This window comes from Apodemus sylvaticus, chromosome 21 (assembly GCF_947179515.1).
Source record: "Apodemus sylvaticus chromosome 21, mApoSyl1.1, whole genome shotgun sequence".
NCBI lineage: Eukaryota > Metazoa > Chordata > Mammalia > Rodentia > Muridae > Apodemus > Apodemus sylvaticus.
The window spans coordinates 28,297,559-28,314,896 of record NC_067492.1 but is presented as its reverse complement, the minus strand read 5'-3'; positions in this window follow the sequence as shown (position 1 = coordinate 28,314,896).

The window sequence follows — 17,338 nt, the reverse complement described above, 5'->3', positions numbered from 1 at the left end:
AATGATGAATTAAACCACCAATCAAAGAATACACATGGAGGAATTCATGTTTCCGGCTGCATATGTAGCAGAGGATGGCCTTGTCTGGCATCAAAAGGAGGGGAGGCAATTGGTCCTGTGAAGGCTTGATGCCCCAGCATAGAGGAATGCTAGGGTGGTGGGGCAAGAGTGGGCAGGTGGATGGGGGAGCACCCTTAGGGATGCAGAGGAAAGGGGTGGATTGGAGGATTTTCAGAAAAGAAACTGGAGAGGGGAATAACTTTTGAAATTTAAGTAAACAAAATAATCAATACAAAATTAAAATGAAATAAAGAGGATGAACAGGATGTGCTTCTGAGTACTTTTAAGCATTGATTCACCTGATAAAATTATAGTCTCAGAGATTTTACTACCGAATATGCTCACTCTCTGTAGTTCTTTCTGAAACTGTTCAGCTGGTTCAACGCAGCTGTTCTAGCTCTAACGTCTCTCCAAGCTGACCGATTCATTCTGGCTTCTCTCAGCTTCTCAATGAATGGTTCTGTGTTGTCTAAAATTAACTCTGGCAGGTTGTTCTAATATTCTGACTCCTTATTCTCTGGCTTGAACTGCCTCTGCTGACCTGCACTGAACTACAACTCAACCCCATTGCACTGTACTCAGTGGACTGATTCCTAACTGACTGTCAAAGCTGACCGAAGTCAACTTTCTCTCCCTATGCTGCTCTTAAATATCTTTTCTATTATGATGTATTCCATCTTTGACTCATTCTCTGAAATCTTTATTTGATATATATATATATATGTGTGTGTGTGTGTGTGTGTGTGTGTGTGTGTGTGTGTGTACATATATAAATATAAGCAATTTGCCTGCCCCTCAATTAGATGTTCTTCTTTCGGATTTAGTGTATACTAAAGGATTCCTGCCAGAGGTACTAAAAATGTGTACGAAGAGGGTGTCTGCTTTCCAGTAAAATAACACAGGTGTAGAAGGTCTTTGGATATGATCAAAACAGCCATGTGTCTGGATTTGAATTCATCGACAAGCACTGAGAATGGAACAATTTCTTGTAATATCAATCCAAAATTCATACAAGGCTAATGACAATCCTGAGATTGCTCCCAAAAATTGTTAGAGAAGATAGCATGTACAAACAAGGCATGGAATCTAGTGAAAGTGAACACTATAAAGTCTTATTTGTACAAATCCTTAGCAAAGCCATCTAATAAACAGGTGAAAAAACTATGTTTATAATTTAATTTATTAAGTTCTTAAAAATAGAATTGATTTAAAAGGATCCACCCATCATAATCTATGAACTAAATTTGGTAATACAGTGGTTGCTTCACAAGTAAAACACTTTGGAGCAAAAGTCTGGTTCAGAAATCATAAATCATAGGGCTAGAAAACATAAGCACAACCCTAATATACACTACATAATTGTTTTCTAGAGTAGTTCAATCAGGGGAACTTAGAATAATGAGTAAAGAGGATTAAAAGTAACACACTAGAGCACATGCTATGCAATCACAGGAGCTTCATATGTAAAGACTTGTAGAAGTCTATTGGCTCAAGACAAGCAGAGTTGGAGACTTTGTGGAATGAGTTGTTCTGATAAGTTGATATCTCAGAGGAAAATAAAAAAGTATCATAATTGACGAAAAAAATTCAAAGAAGTGGTCTAAGGGAATCATACAGACTATGTAATACTGAAATGAAAGAAATGGAATTGAGGAATATGAATGATATGCTAATTAAAACAGAACCAAACCCTCCAGCGTAGTGAAATCCCATTATAGCACATTCATTTATTTCAGAGTTTCTAAATACCTGGAATTACATCATATATTTTGAAATGAAAACCCATTAATTCCAAAATAAAGTGACTTAAATAGATTGATCTCCTCATCTAACCTGAGATATATGAAGGTCTACCCTACTGTAGAAGGGGGTGAAACTGAGATTCTGTTATATTTGGAACAGATTCAAAAGAAAAAAAAATGTGTCTTCTGAGCAGACACTTCCAGTATCATTGAATATTAAAATGCATGTTTAATGCCAAGGATGACTATGGCAGTGATTATTTGTAGTGTTGTTTCTTAATAAGCATTTCTCAATGTCATGTGAGAGTCTTACAGGGGTGGAGACATGTAACAGACATAAATTCTTTCAAACCCCATGGTAGTGTCCCTCTCATCCCCATTGGAAACAGACTATGTTCATATCTTTCAGAAAATAAAAGTTTTATTCTGTTGAACATAAAGTTCTACACTGACCCTAGACACCAAAGCTAGATTTTACATGTTAATAAAGTATTCATTTACACACATTTAACTGAGCAGAGATTCTAGGCTGAAAGTCAAAACTTGGCAAAGCATGACTCTTTCTGTGATATGTGTTTGATTAACCAGTAGAATCTCTGGTGTCCTGACATGAATATGCTGACCTTATGAGCATCAGTGGCATGATTTACTCTCATGTGTTCTCACCATGTGCTTACAGGAATGATGTACATAATGTCAGAATCCAAGTTTAAGACCTGCTCTACCTATGCATATAGATCTCTTTACGGTCATATATTTTACTGGTAGTAACAAATAGAACCTGGCATTTCCCAAATGAGTAGCAAAGACAATAAAACAAAACAATATGGATGGTATATTATGAAATTAACTACAAGCAAAGAAAGGAAGCAATCAAATAGACCTGATTTTAAAAAAAAAGCAAAAACAAAAACAAAATGGCTGAGATTTAAATGTTTGGCTTCATGGCAAGGAAGGATTCAGTAGATCCAACAAGATAAGTGAAAAGACTATCAGGAGGACATTGAAGATTTTATTTTAGCAAGGTGCTCTTTAATAACAAATCTTATTCTTGATAGAATTTGTGAGCTTTTATGTGAGTCACTAGTCTCTGAAACACAGAAGTTGAAAAGCACTGCTTGCAGGATGATTCCAGTGTGGTAATGCAGAAAATAAAAGAAAGAAACAAAGAAACAAAGAAAAAGATAGATAGATAGATGATAGATAGATAGATAGATAGATAGATAGATAGATAGATAGATAGATAGATAGAAAATAGGGCTAGGTTATTTTACTTCTAGAAACCATTGCTCTGTTTATGTCCATGTACAATACTCCTTGCCCAAATCAATTCACTTAGGTCAACTTGAAGTATCTGTAACCTACCAATCTTTATTACACAATATTCTTAGTGGGGAGAAATGAATCATTAAGTTTTAATACATGAAGGAACAATAAGCCAAGGCCTACCATTATGGCTTAAAATTAAATTATGACATAATGACAAAAGTTCATTTTTGTACATGAACTAAATATATATTTCCTTTTTGTTATTATTTCTAATTATGAGAATGCTATACATTAATAAAATATATTTTCTTGTGTTCTACCATGCCACCCCATGCAATTATTCCCAATAAAATATTCATTGTTTTTGTAATATGAGTAAGTATATTTAAGTAAGTTTAAGTGAAGGCTTTTCCAATCATTCTTAATATTATTTATTTTTCCTTCTGCCCCTTCCTCCTAGATTACCTTCTTTTCCTTCTTGTTAGCCAAGCACCCCAAAAACTCTTTCTTCAATGTACGGATACCTTGCTATTCTCCTCTCTAGTGATCCTTTTTTGTCCCTTCCTCTCTTGGTGATCTTTCTAATTTTGTGGTTTCTGTAGTTACTCCTGGCTATATATCCAAACCTAAGGATCCACAAGTAAGGAATGATGTGGCGTTTTCTTGAAATCAGTCTGGCAGTTCCTCAGAAAACTGGGCACGTCACTTCCGGAAGATCTGGCTATACCACTCTTGGGCATATACCCAGAGGATTCCCCAGCATGTAATAAGGATACGTGCTCCACTATGTTCATAGCAGTCCTATTTATAATAGCCAGAAGCTAGAAAGAACCCAGGTATCCCTCAACAGAAGAATGGATGCAAAGAATGTGGTATATATACACAATGGAGTACTATTCAGCCATTAGAAACAATGAATTCATGAAATTCTTAGAAAAATGGATGGAGCTGGAGAACATCATACTAAGTGAGGTAACCCAGTCACAGAAGATCAATCATGGTATGCACTCACTAATAAGTGGATATTAGCCTAGAAAACTGGAATCCTGAAAACATAATCCACACATCAAATGAGGTACAAGAATAACGGAGGAGTGGCTCCTGGTTCTGGAAAGACTCAGTGTAGCAGTATAGGGCAAAACCAGAACAGGGTAGTGGGAAGGGGTAGATGGGAGAACAGGAGGAGGGAAGGGGGCTTACGTGACTTTCTGGGAGTGGGGGGGAGCAGAGAAGTGGAAATCATTTTGAAATGTAATTAAAAAATACATTGAGTAAAAAAGAAAGTAATTAAGCTTTTCAAATGCAAAATAAGATTCTGTTACTGTGCTTAGTACAATAATTTAAAGTCCTATTCAATTATCTCTGTATTCCATGATTCCACTTTTTCCTTATAGCCTTATAGAACTCAAACATACACCGGTATCAATTTATTACTACCATTTCTTCAGTTAATAGGCATCTATATTTCTGTTCCCTAAAATTTGTAAATAGAGAATAAATGAGAATAGCTTTAAGTACATGACAAAGTGTTGTGTCCCATTGTCAAGTAGGTGTGCTATTTTTATCTTTTTGAGGACACTCCACACAGATTTCCCATATTGACTTCAATATTTTGCATCTTTATGAATATTAGACAATGATTACTCTGTCCACATAACCTTGATGACATTATTATTAATCTTTTTATTTCCTTTTAAATGTATTTTCAGATTATTTTGAAAGTTTCCTTCATTATAACTATGTTTTCATTGATTCACCCCATCTTCTCATCTTTCCAATGTTTCTCATTGATCAAATTTATAACATTCTCTTTAAATGATATTGGTACATATATTTTACACATAATATACATAATAGACACACACAGATATATATATATATAAATATTAGTCTCTGTACTGTTACATTTTTATTTTATTTTAATTTTTCTCATTAATAAGGATGTTAAACATTTTCTAAAATGCTCCTTAGCTAACTTTTTTATTTTGAGAATTCTTTGTTGAGATATAACTTTTATTTTTGTGGATTCTTTCTTTGTTATTGTTGGTTTTTGATTTATTGTCTGGTCAAAAACTTCTTTTTATATGTTGAATACTAATCCTCTTTGGATGTATAGTAGGAAAAGTCTATTTCAGTTAAACATAAAAAAGAAGATTAGTAAATTCTCTGACTGCCAGATATGTGCAATATTCAAAGAAGTGGAGATGGTTGTGTTAGATAAAGGACATTGCCCCTGATATTCTTGTGTTAGCACCTTTCTGTTAGTTAAATATGAGAAGCAATTTTCTTCTCAACAAGTGAAGACCAGAAATATCAAGAAATATCTACTTAGTGCTATTGGCTTTTAAAGTCATATTCTGTTTGTTGGCAGACTTTTACCTTTAAGAAAAACAGACTTAATTTTTTCTTTATTAATGTATTTGTATACCTGTGTGGGTTCCATGCTGTAGACAGAAAATGACATCTTATCCCCTATAGTTTGAAATACAGGTAGAAAAAAAACTAAATCCTTTTGAGGAGTAGCAGACACTCTTAACTATTGACCATATCTCTAGCCACTATGGTTTTTAATTTTATGAAGCAAAATATTAATTTTGAGAAGAACCGTCTAATATATATTGAGGGCTTGTATCCTGTTGAAAAGTTGATGTTCACTGCCAGCAGTCATGTAATGACCTAGGCATTTACCATAGCACATATACAGAACTGAACTACAAACAACCCTGTGATTTTGGAACCAGATTCCTCTTTGCTCAAGCTGTCAGTTGATATCTCTATTTTAACCAGGCTGTTGATATGGGCTCTTGATACACCCTAAAGCACCGAAGCCTACATTTGTCTTCAGAAGGATCGATTTAAAAGCAGATAAAATGCTGCTGCTCTCCAACAATAGTGTAAAGCTCAAAAGACAGTTTCAAGAGGAAACAAGGTGAAAACTAATTTTCTTATTCAGTGGTGGGAGCACAGTGAAATGGTAAAAACCATCCCCAAATGGAGAAGCTGGAGCGATTTAGCTCATGGCAAATTATTCAGGTTCTACTTCAGATACCCACATGTGTGAAAGCTCATATTCACCTGTAGCTCCAACCTGAGAGAATCCAATACCCATGTTTTGGCAAGTATTAATAACCCGGCACTCATAGTATACACATATACATATAATCAAACAGAATGCTCCCTCATCCACAAAAGTTAAAAATAAATAAATCTTTAAAAATTACTTAGTCTGACAACTCTACAACATATAAGGATAAATTAACATATAATTCTGCAAATCTATATCTTCCGGTAACCTTCAGAAACACGATATGTCCACACAAAAGCAGATTCATGAAAGGTACATGGTGATATTTATAACAGCCCAAAATGAAGGCAACTCATTTGTTTATACATTGAAAATGAATGAATAAATAATACATAAAACACCATGCATCAGTTCTAGAGAGGGATGAATACTCCATTATTTTAAAACAGAGATTAGTCAGGAAAACATTGTACAACATCATTAAAATATATGTAGAACATTCAATTCTATCAATTACACGATTCATAAACATTAGGGAAAAGGGAGGAGATTAGTAAGGATTAAGAGATAGTGTGTTGTATGCAGTCATCTTGACTTTAAGTATATGCTTTAAGTATACTAAAGTTCACTGAGTTGCAAAATATAAGAGTGATTTGCCTGACATATATTATATCTAAAAATAACTATTTCTAAAAGTAACTATTAAGAAAATAACTTAAAACCTGCATAGCAAAAAAATACATGTTAGCTAATTCTCCCTAATGGATTCCCTGGGTAGAAATGGGTGATTTAATACCTCTACATATGAATCAGACAGAGGATTATAATAATAATAATAATAACAACAATAGCAACTATAAGTATCAAACATGTCTTAAGATTCTATGCTACAATCATAAAATCCTAAGGTATTCTTCTCTCCTCTTGTATTTATATATTTTTTTAACTTATTTATTTACTTTTGAAAGTATATGTATGTATAAAGGATGAATTTTTTTGAATGTAAACATGTGAATGACATGGCACGCATGCAGAAAGTCTTGAACAAATTCTCTTTCTCCTCACTTTCTACATTTTGAGGGGCAGAGTTTTCTATTGTTCATCTGCTGCAGCTACTTTGTACGCCATGATAGCTGGCCTGTGTGCATAGAAGTATTTTCCTGCTAACACCTCTCATCTCCCAGGAGGAAAGCTATGATTATAGATCTGCACTTCTGTGTCCAGCTTTACAAGAACTGTGTGGATTTGAACTTAAATCTTCAAGCTCACCCAAAAGCACTTTGTTCACTGTTAGCAAAGAAACACAGCTCTCACTTCACAGTGGGATGATAGATAACTTAATTCTGGAGCTAGTTATAATATAGCCCATGAACAGAGATTTGTGCTACCTCAGATTTCATGTTACAAAGCAACAGCAATTTCTGTCAAGTTTTTTTTTCAGAAACAGAGAAAAGATAGCCATACTTCAGCATGTTTTTCAAAAATGTTGGTTGGAACATCGGGTGTTTAGTTTATAGCACAACAGAAAAGATTCTGTTATAAGCTTTAAATATTGTCCAATGGTTTATTCTTAGATTTTACAACGGTGGAAAGTCCAAATTATTTACTGCTCAGTCACAGGGATGTTAGATTACAGGCAGAAAAGGTCAATAAAAGGCTATTAGGAAGGATAAATATGGCACACCATAGTTTGTCTAAGGACTTGCCATATTCCCTTTTCTCTATATCACTGAATTTCTAACCAAATGAGAAGTCAATCAACTAATCAGATTTCATAGTCACAGGATCTTTCCAGGAAGATAAAATGAATGGCATACACTATTGAGCCTTCTCTCTAGTTTCTGGATTCTCTTTGTAACTTAGACCTTAATCTATATGTGAAAAAACATGAAAAATCAGTGTATTCTTAATCAATAACTTGGAAAAATGATAATATAAGAAAGATGTTCATTTATCTATTTTGTTCATTTTGAGTTAAATTATTTATCTGTAGCCCAGGCTAGTTTTCAAGTCACAACATAGCCTAGTCTTGCCTCAGTGTTTCACTGTTCATCTTCTCTCATGCTCCCTAGCATTGGATTACAAATAAAATATAGCAAATCTATAAATAATTTTGCTTTTTGCCTCCTTTTAGTTATATGAGCATAATCCTTGTAATTAACCCTTCCTCTCACCCCAACCATTTATCTTAACATAACCAACAGGAGTCAATCCTTCATTCCATTACAGATACTAATTTTTCTTACATTTTTGTTCATATATATATATATATATATATATATATATATTTGCATTTCAACAATAGACTCTTCTCTATGTCATTGGCCTGCTTTCCCATTTCCTATCTATTGCACTTTCTCCACTGCTCCATGTTCAACTGGGTGTGCAGTTTTGGAGGGTGATCTCTTCATTTTATTTATGCATTGTAGCACTTCCAGACCCCATAAGAACAGTCAAAACTTGGTAGATATTCCATTATCAGTTTAAAAACCATAGTGTTTGTTATCAAAGCATGTTTTCGAGTATTTGCTTCATGCAAATTGAATGTGAAATGGTGTGCCAAAAGATTAATGATAAGGCTAGTTTATTTTAACTGCTCAAATGATTCTCAAAAATTAAAACATAGTTACTCTCTTATTTTGACCTTTCCCAATGAATTATTAATCACCAATAATTAAGTTTTATTAGTATATATGTCAAGTCAATATTTTCAGTATTATCTGCCTTCTCAAATAAACAGCCATCATCCTACTGCTCTGAATATGTCAGAAAAGGAAATAGCTGAGTAGACAGGCAAAGTCCTATTGAAGGAAATACAAATAAACAATCATTTTATCAAGATTCCACTAGGAAACTAGATTTAATAATCACCTTCAGCCATTTCTCTCTATACAGAAACATTATCTCTTCCTTTAATTCCTAACTTAATTAAATATCCCTTATACAAAATCAATAATTAGTCACTCTGAATACAGTCAGAGATTTGAAGGTCTGCACAAGTCAGAAACATGTAGTTTTACCAGGTCAAACCAAATCACTGAATAAGATATAAAAAGGAAATTCAGACTTGGGAAAGGAAGTTTAACTAAAGTAAAAATTTTTGAAAATTTTTATTGACATTGATATCTCATTTTGACTACTTTATTTTAATAGATAATATGGAAAAAATCCATTCTAGTAGAATAAAAAACATGTTTCAAAAGCATGTTCCTTAATTCTTTCCTGCTGGAAGGTTTGCATTCCTTCCAAGCAACTATTCATGTGTGTTTCCATTTGTTTTCCTGCAGAGAAATAAACAAGTATCTCTTCAGATAAGACTTCAAGGACACATCAAAGAAATATATCCAAAACCACATTGGTGAGCCAATGTCTCTGTTGGGTTTATTTTGAAGAATATACATGAAGGGCTACTCACAGAATTGTCATTCAAAAATCGCTACATCACAGAAAAGTTCTGATGCATCATGAGTGATAACCTCAGAAAATCTTTGTTACTTCAGTTAACCTTCTGTCTCTTCTTTATGCTAGCATCTCATTGTATAAGATCATATACAGCACGAGAGCTGGAGGCTGCTGTAATGACTGCAATCTCAAGTGTAGTTCCTCCAATTTCTCACTTCCCACTCGGCAGTGTTAATAACTCCATTATCATAGATATGTTTATTTGCTTTGCATGGCTATCTATGAAACCAAGAATAATGTAACAACCAGCAGGTATACTAGTCTATGACATATGGGTCATGCTGTGTATGATCAACACACCCAAATACCTATTTTATGCCAAGTGTTATGTTAATAAATTTTTATATAAAATTTCTAGTATACAGATATTAATTTTAAGCACCATAATTATGCACTATAAAATTTATAAATTATGGATAAGAAAGTATTATATAACAGCTTTCAATATCAATTATCAATTGCAAAGAAGAAATGCAAATTAAATGACTTTGATTTAAAAGCAGAACATTTGCCTGTAGTAACTCAATTGAAATGAAAACAATGAGCTAATAAACTATAAGATGACTTATTGTTTGAGTTTGTATCACTTTAGGTATAATTAAAGCTTCAGCTAAGACTTATTACCTGTTTGAAAGATGTTAGAAACATTTCAAACATTCTGTCTTTTAATACTTTTCCTAGATAGTCATAACTGACCATTAATAAATGTCAATCCATGTTGCTTTGTGTTGGAACTCAAGGTATTTCCCCCAGTTTTGGATCATTTTGTCATACTTTCCAGACACATCACTTTATTCTTAAATATTTCAGCATCATCTCTAAAATACAAAGGATTATATATTTTTAAACACTTACTGTATCATTACTTTACATTATATAATAAATTGTTAACGCTATCAAGTATCTGGTCTGTGTCCAAAGAGCCAGTTCATAAATATTTTAAAAATGCACTTACAAACTACTTTTTCTAAAAGACATTGAGTCCTAAGTTAGGCACGTGAATCATTTTGAATTCCTGAATGTCACAGACAGAGCACATGAGGGCAATTATTTATGGGGTGAAGGGTCTACTCACTGGACCAAAGTATTCATCTTGTGAGAACTAGATTGATCTTTTAGGTGTTTACAATGATGTCTTCAGATTTTTTACAGGACAGAACTGAGATCATGAACAATGAGACTCTACCTCAAAGAGTACCGCTATGGAGTTTTAATTACTTCATATTATATAAAACATTGGTTTTTAGATGGCCTTGTCCAGACAGACATCATTTTACAAGATCCTTCAACTCAGTTTTGAGGATGGGAAATTACTCTCTGCTTTGGTGGGCATATGAATGGAAATACTTATTAAACACTACCTATGAGTAGAGTCTGGCAGAATTTATTCCTAAAAATTAGGAAGGGTGCCACCCTATAAATGTATCCAAGTAAGTTGGATTAGAGAAGGACATGGGTGCATTAAAATGTTTCAGAAAATCTAGGTAGGAGATCTTATCAGGCACATTGTTAGGAAAGCACAACATTCCTTAAAGTAGATTCCATTAAAGGCAGCCTCCAATACTGTGAAGGCAATGTCTCCACTCATTTCTCATCTGCCCATAAAATGAGTATGTTTATGAGAATGTTACTCACAGAACTGCCAACTGTCCCAGGAGCTTCACCTTGGTCTCTGCCATGCATGTGATTTACTCAAAATGCAATATGCCAGTCTGCCCACTTTTCTGATAGAGCTGGCATTCAGGAATCATCTAATCTTTTCATTTGGACCCAATGTTTATTTTCATACCTAACAGCTTCCAAAGGCCACCTCTTCACCTCTAAAGCTCAACTCTGTCCCTGCATGCTGATTCTGCAGTAGCAGAAGCAACAAGATATTTTTCTAGTCCTACAGTCTAATTCTGCCATCTTACTCCAAGAAAAACACCATTGGCAGACATTCATGGCTACACAGTCTATTTCCAATGTCTCTGAAGCTCTTTCAATTCTGATGTAACTATTAACCCTTTATAAGTAACACACAGACCAAAACTTGTCCAATAAACATGACAGGGATTTATTATGTTATGTATAATGTGTAATTTTGAAACAATTTTAGAAGAATCAAATAAGCTATTTGCCAATGACTCTCTTTGGCATCCAGGTGGTCTGTAAACTGAGGCAGGAAAGCATTGAGGGTCAGATTGTAGAGCCACTCACAGGGGTGGATACAGACCCCTACAGGGATTGCTGCTAAAGGCAGCCAGCAATCAGAGAAGTTACTCAGCAGACATTTTTCCTGAGGGAACAATGTCTAAACAACTGAGGTTGGTACTGTTTGTGATCAGCAGAAAAACTATGAACACTTTTAACTCCTTGAGGCCAGTAGGAAAGAAAAGACACACCATACCACACACACACACACACACACACACACACATACACACACACACACACAATTATATATATATATATAAATGCACACAGCTGTTGAATGGAGCAAGTTGATAATGGAAGAAACAATGTGTCAACTCACACTCATACAAATCTTATGCATATACACATAGATATATACATATACATAGTTAATGGATGGAAGAATGTTCCAGTACATTCTCACACAAACCTTACACATACACATACATATACAGAGATAATGATGGAAGAAATGATATTATAACCCTCCATTCACACAAACTTTACATATATACACACATACTTGATGGACAAAAGGACCAATGACCCAACCCCCATTGACACAAACCTTACACATATACGCATAGGTGATGAATGAAAGAAGAATATTTCAGCCACCATACTTTATTCTTGTCTTCTATAGCTTAGATGTCTCAGGAAATCTTTCCAGCAGTTTACAATTACAAAGTGATTATGTTTTACTTTTCTTCTAGTGAATGACTATGAAAAAATACTGTTTTCCCTAATACTTTAAAGGAAATAACATTACATCATAGTACAGGCAAAGAAAACAAATTTTTTTTCCAAAAACCCATGGACATTTGTAATTAAGCAACTTGTTACAGATTATCAAAGTATAAGCAAGCAGGGTAGTTTGATCAACTAGTTTCTCTTACTGGTAGGCAACAATTTGAGGTTATAAAGAAAGGAGTAATTATTTTATTATTTATTATTAAAAGTAATCATGTAAGAATCTTAAAAGAATCTTAAAAGAATCATAAATCTAAACTTCTAAATAAAAATCAGCCATATCTATCTTAAAGTCTCAGGATGCTTATCTACACATGAGCAATTCTTAATAAATCATTTCAGGAAGATGCAGACAAAAATGGGTGTACGAAATCAATCACCACCAGTCCAGCCTCAGTGAGAGTCACGTCAGCCAGTGCTGCCATTTTTCTTGTTCCATGACCATGAAAGGTCTCTAGCAAAACTAATAAGAGTGTGCCTTTCTAAGTTTCAGATTGTTTCCTAAGATTTTCTATATCAGAGCCGGTAGTAAAAGTATCTCAATCTAGCTTCACTAACAATTCTATTTTTCAAAATGTTTTCTAAGTGTGGTTGTCATTGCTGACACTCTATGCCTCCAAATTCTCTAGCATGGCAATTAATCTGCTCCAGCAGCAAGGCCTGAAGGAGATCAAGCATTATTATTGTGAGTTATTATTACTGGGCAAATATGCTGCCCAGTGAGGGACTGGAACCGCCCTTAAAGTTTTCATGTTATTCTTAGATTAAGAGGGATGTGAAGGCAGCAATCACAATTGAACTCTGGCATAGCATAAAGTCCTCAGGACAAGTAGTCCTCAGGGCTGTGCCACACACCCAGGCTCACCATGTTACTGTGGTAACCCATGGGCCACATTCTGTGAGTTATAAAGTCATTTGTTGTTCTTCCTTCATAGCCTTCTAGGGTATCCTGTGTTTTCCTTGAAAAGAACTATCAGGAAAGGGCATAAGATCTTGGCAAAACATAAGTGAATTCACCACACCTGTGTGCTTGATGCTATTCAATAAATTTAGGAGCTGTAGAATGACAGAAATACGTTATCATAAGTTTCTCTCCTTGAACCCTCTTGAAAAATTGTTAATCATGGAAACCTCTTGCTCTTTCTGTGGCAATTGTTCCTGTATTTAAATCTAAACTTTATTTTAGTACCCGAAAGGTGGACATAGAATCATTACATTCCTTCATTTCTTTCTTCTCCAAATACCGTCTTATTGGTTAAACTTGGTTTTTACCATTATTTTACTCTTTAATTGACTAATTGGAGATGTTTTGGAAAGCCTAGTATATTAATGATGCTAGAGTCCAGGGTTTTACTCTAAAAAAATCCAGTCACACTGTTACATCTCGTACAGTGCAGCATCATGTACCAGAATGTATAGAAGAAGAAGCATATGTTATGACTGAGTGATGAGTAGAAAATCTTATTCTTCCTAGTCATCTCTGTTTTCTTATTCTCTCTGTCCCTCACTGCTCTGTCTTATGTGAATTATTTGTGGCAGAACCAGAGCATTCATTGCATCTGCAGTGTCCCACCATCAGATGAGTCATTGCTCCTACAAGGCATCATTAAACATGATCTTCAGACTCAGGGTTTACTACACATCAATAATTTTAGATCTTAACATTGTGATGACTAACATTTTTTATTGATTACTTGGATAATTCTTTTTTTGGTAGGTGTTTTCCTATACATCTGAAGATGATTGCCATTATCCATGATCTCTACTAAACCAATGATCTATTTACTAATTTAAACAAAAACCCATTCTCCTGAATTTGCTAAGTAACCTCTAGAGACAAAATTCCACTTACCAAAAATCCATCAATGTAAATTGGGGTATTCCTTCCTTCCTTTTCTTTGTTTATATATACTTACTATATACTTATTATAATTTAGAGTAATTCAAATGTGATTTATCATTTTTCTAGTTCTCTCATTCTATCACTGACAGGGAAAACATGAATGAGAATAATCTATACCTAAAATTCACTATGGCTTGCAAAACAGTAAGAATTTAGGCATGTCAATCTTTCTGGAGGTTTTTGAAAGCTTGACACTTCCACAAAAAAGGATTGGTTATTTGGTTTAATTTGATAAAGGTTTTCTAATAAAAAGAGGGAGAGTAGTTCTTTGTCAAAAATCTTTAAATTTTTCCATCTTCAATGTTAATATGTCCATCGGTATTAATTATTACTCCTGTCTTATTTCTGCAGCCATTCCTAGAAAGGACAATTTTACAGGAAAATTCTGAGAACTCTGGCTCTTACAATCTTTCTACAGTGATTCCTGGCGCTGTGGCATACAAGTTTCCTTTGGCGAAGGGCATCCCTTGGTCTCTTGATCTCTATATTGTGTTCAGTTATGGTTTTCTGGAATAGTCTCCATTTGCTCTCAAAGGAAGATTCTTTGAACAGGAGTAGTAACTACATGTATCTGTGGATTTAAAGATAAGTTTAAGATTTAACATTTCAAATGTTATTCCCCCTTTCCTGGTTCCCCTAACTAAACCCCCCCTTATCATCCCTCCTCCCCTGCATCTATGAGGGTGTTCCTCTACAGTGGTGCATCAAGCCTTGACAGGACCAAGAGCCTTTCCTTCCATTGATGCCTGACAAGTCCATGCTCTGATACATATGCAGCTGGAGCCATGGGTGCCTCCATGTATAGTGCCTGTGAGCTCTGGGGCATCTGGTTGGTTGATATTAATGTTCTTCTTATCTCGTTGTAAACTCCTTCAGCTGCTTCAGTCTTTTATCTAACTCCTCCATTGGGAATCCCATGGGGGACCTCATGCTCAGTCTAATGTTTGGCTGCAAGCATCTGCCTCTGTATTTGTCAGCTATATCAGGCTCCTATCAGCATGCACTTCTTGGAATCCAAGTGTGTGGGTTTGGTTTCTATATATGGAATAGATCCCCAGGTGGGGCAGTCTCTGAATGGCCTTTCCTTCAGTCTCTGCTCTGCACTTTGTCTATATATTTGCTCCTATTGAGTATTTTGTTTCACTTTCTAAGAAGGGCCAACGCACCCACACTTTGGTGTTCTTTAGCTTTTGTTTCTTGGGTATTCTGAGCATTTGGGCTAATATCCACTTTATCAGTGAGTGCATACCATGTGTGTTCTTTTGTGATTGGGTTATCTTACTCAGGATGATATTTTCTAATTTCATCTTTTTGACTAAGAATTTCATGAATTCATTGTTTTTAATAGCCAAGTAGTACTCCATTGTGTAAATGTACCATGTTTTTTGTATCCATTCTTCTGTTTAAGGGCATCTGGATTCTTTTCAGCTTCTGGTTATTATAAAAAAAAAAAGGCTGCTATGAACATAGTGGAGCATGTATCTCTCCTAATGATTGAATTATTTTATACTTAACCAATGCAATCGCTTTGGCCTGTTTCCTAATGTATATAGTTTAAATGTGATAAAGTACTTAAGCATTTTCTGTAGTGAGATAATCCAGATTAACTCAACCTCTTAAAAAAATCTTATTACATTTAAATTCACACATTTCTCTGAGAAACTATTGTCCTATTTTTGAGAAACTATTACTGCAGCTAAGTACATTAATTCTCTACAGCTCTGTGGAGACTCATGCAAAAAGATCTCAAGTTTCAAGTCAGCATAAACTTTTAATTGATAATAATACACCAATTAAATATATAATCATATAAATGCTTAACTTGTGCTGATTATATTCATTTTGTTGAAATAATATAAAATATTGTTCATACTGCATAGATGTAATTGTGAGAGAAAAACATCCATTTTCATTCCATATTTAAATGATTTGCACAAATAATATGGACATTAAAATTATAGTATGTATAAATTATTCTAACACCCTTATCAGCAAAATGGAATGTTATAAATAATTACTATATTAGAGATACTAAATATAGGATTGGTAAAGTTCTTTTCACAATCTGTTGGCTCCATTTTGTTCTATTGATAGTGTTACTTGTCTTATAGAAACTGCAATTTTATGAAGTCAGATTTGTCAATTCTTTTTTTTTTATTCAATACATTTTTATTTACATTTCAAATGATTTCCCCTTTTCTAGACCCTCCACTTCCCAAAAGTCCCATCAGCCCCCTTCCCTCCCCCTGTTTTCCCACCAACCCTTCCCACTTTCCTGTTCTGGTTTTGCCCTATACTGCTTTACTGAGTCATTCCAGAACAAGGGGCCACTCCTCTGTTCTTCTTGTACCTCATTTGATGTGTGAATTATGTTTGGGGTGTTCCAGTTTTCTAGGTTAATATCCACTTATTAGTGAGTGCATACCATGATTCACCTTTTGAGTCTGAGTTACCTCACTTAGTATGATGTTCTCCAGCTCCATCCATTTGCCTAAGAATTTCATGAATTCATTGTTTCTAATGGCTGAATAGTACTCCATTGTGTAGATATACCACATTTTTTGCATCCACTCTTCTGTTGAGGGATACCTGGGTTCTTTCCAGCATCTGGCAATTATAAATAGGGCTGCTATGAACATAGTGGAACATGTATCCTTATTACATGCTGGGGAATCTTCTGGGTATATGCCCAGGAGTGGTATAGCGGGATCTTCTGGAAGTGAGGTGCCCAGTTTTCAGAGGAACCACCAGACTGATTTCCAGAGTGGTTGTACCAATTTGCAAACCCACCAGCAGTAGAGGAGTGTTCCTCTTTCTCCACATCCTCGTCAACATCTGTTGTCTCCTGAATTTTTATTCTTAGCCATTCTGACTGGTGTAAGGTGAAATCTCAGGGTTGTTTTGATTTGCATTTCCCTAATGACTAATGAAGTTGAGCATATTTTATTATTA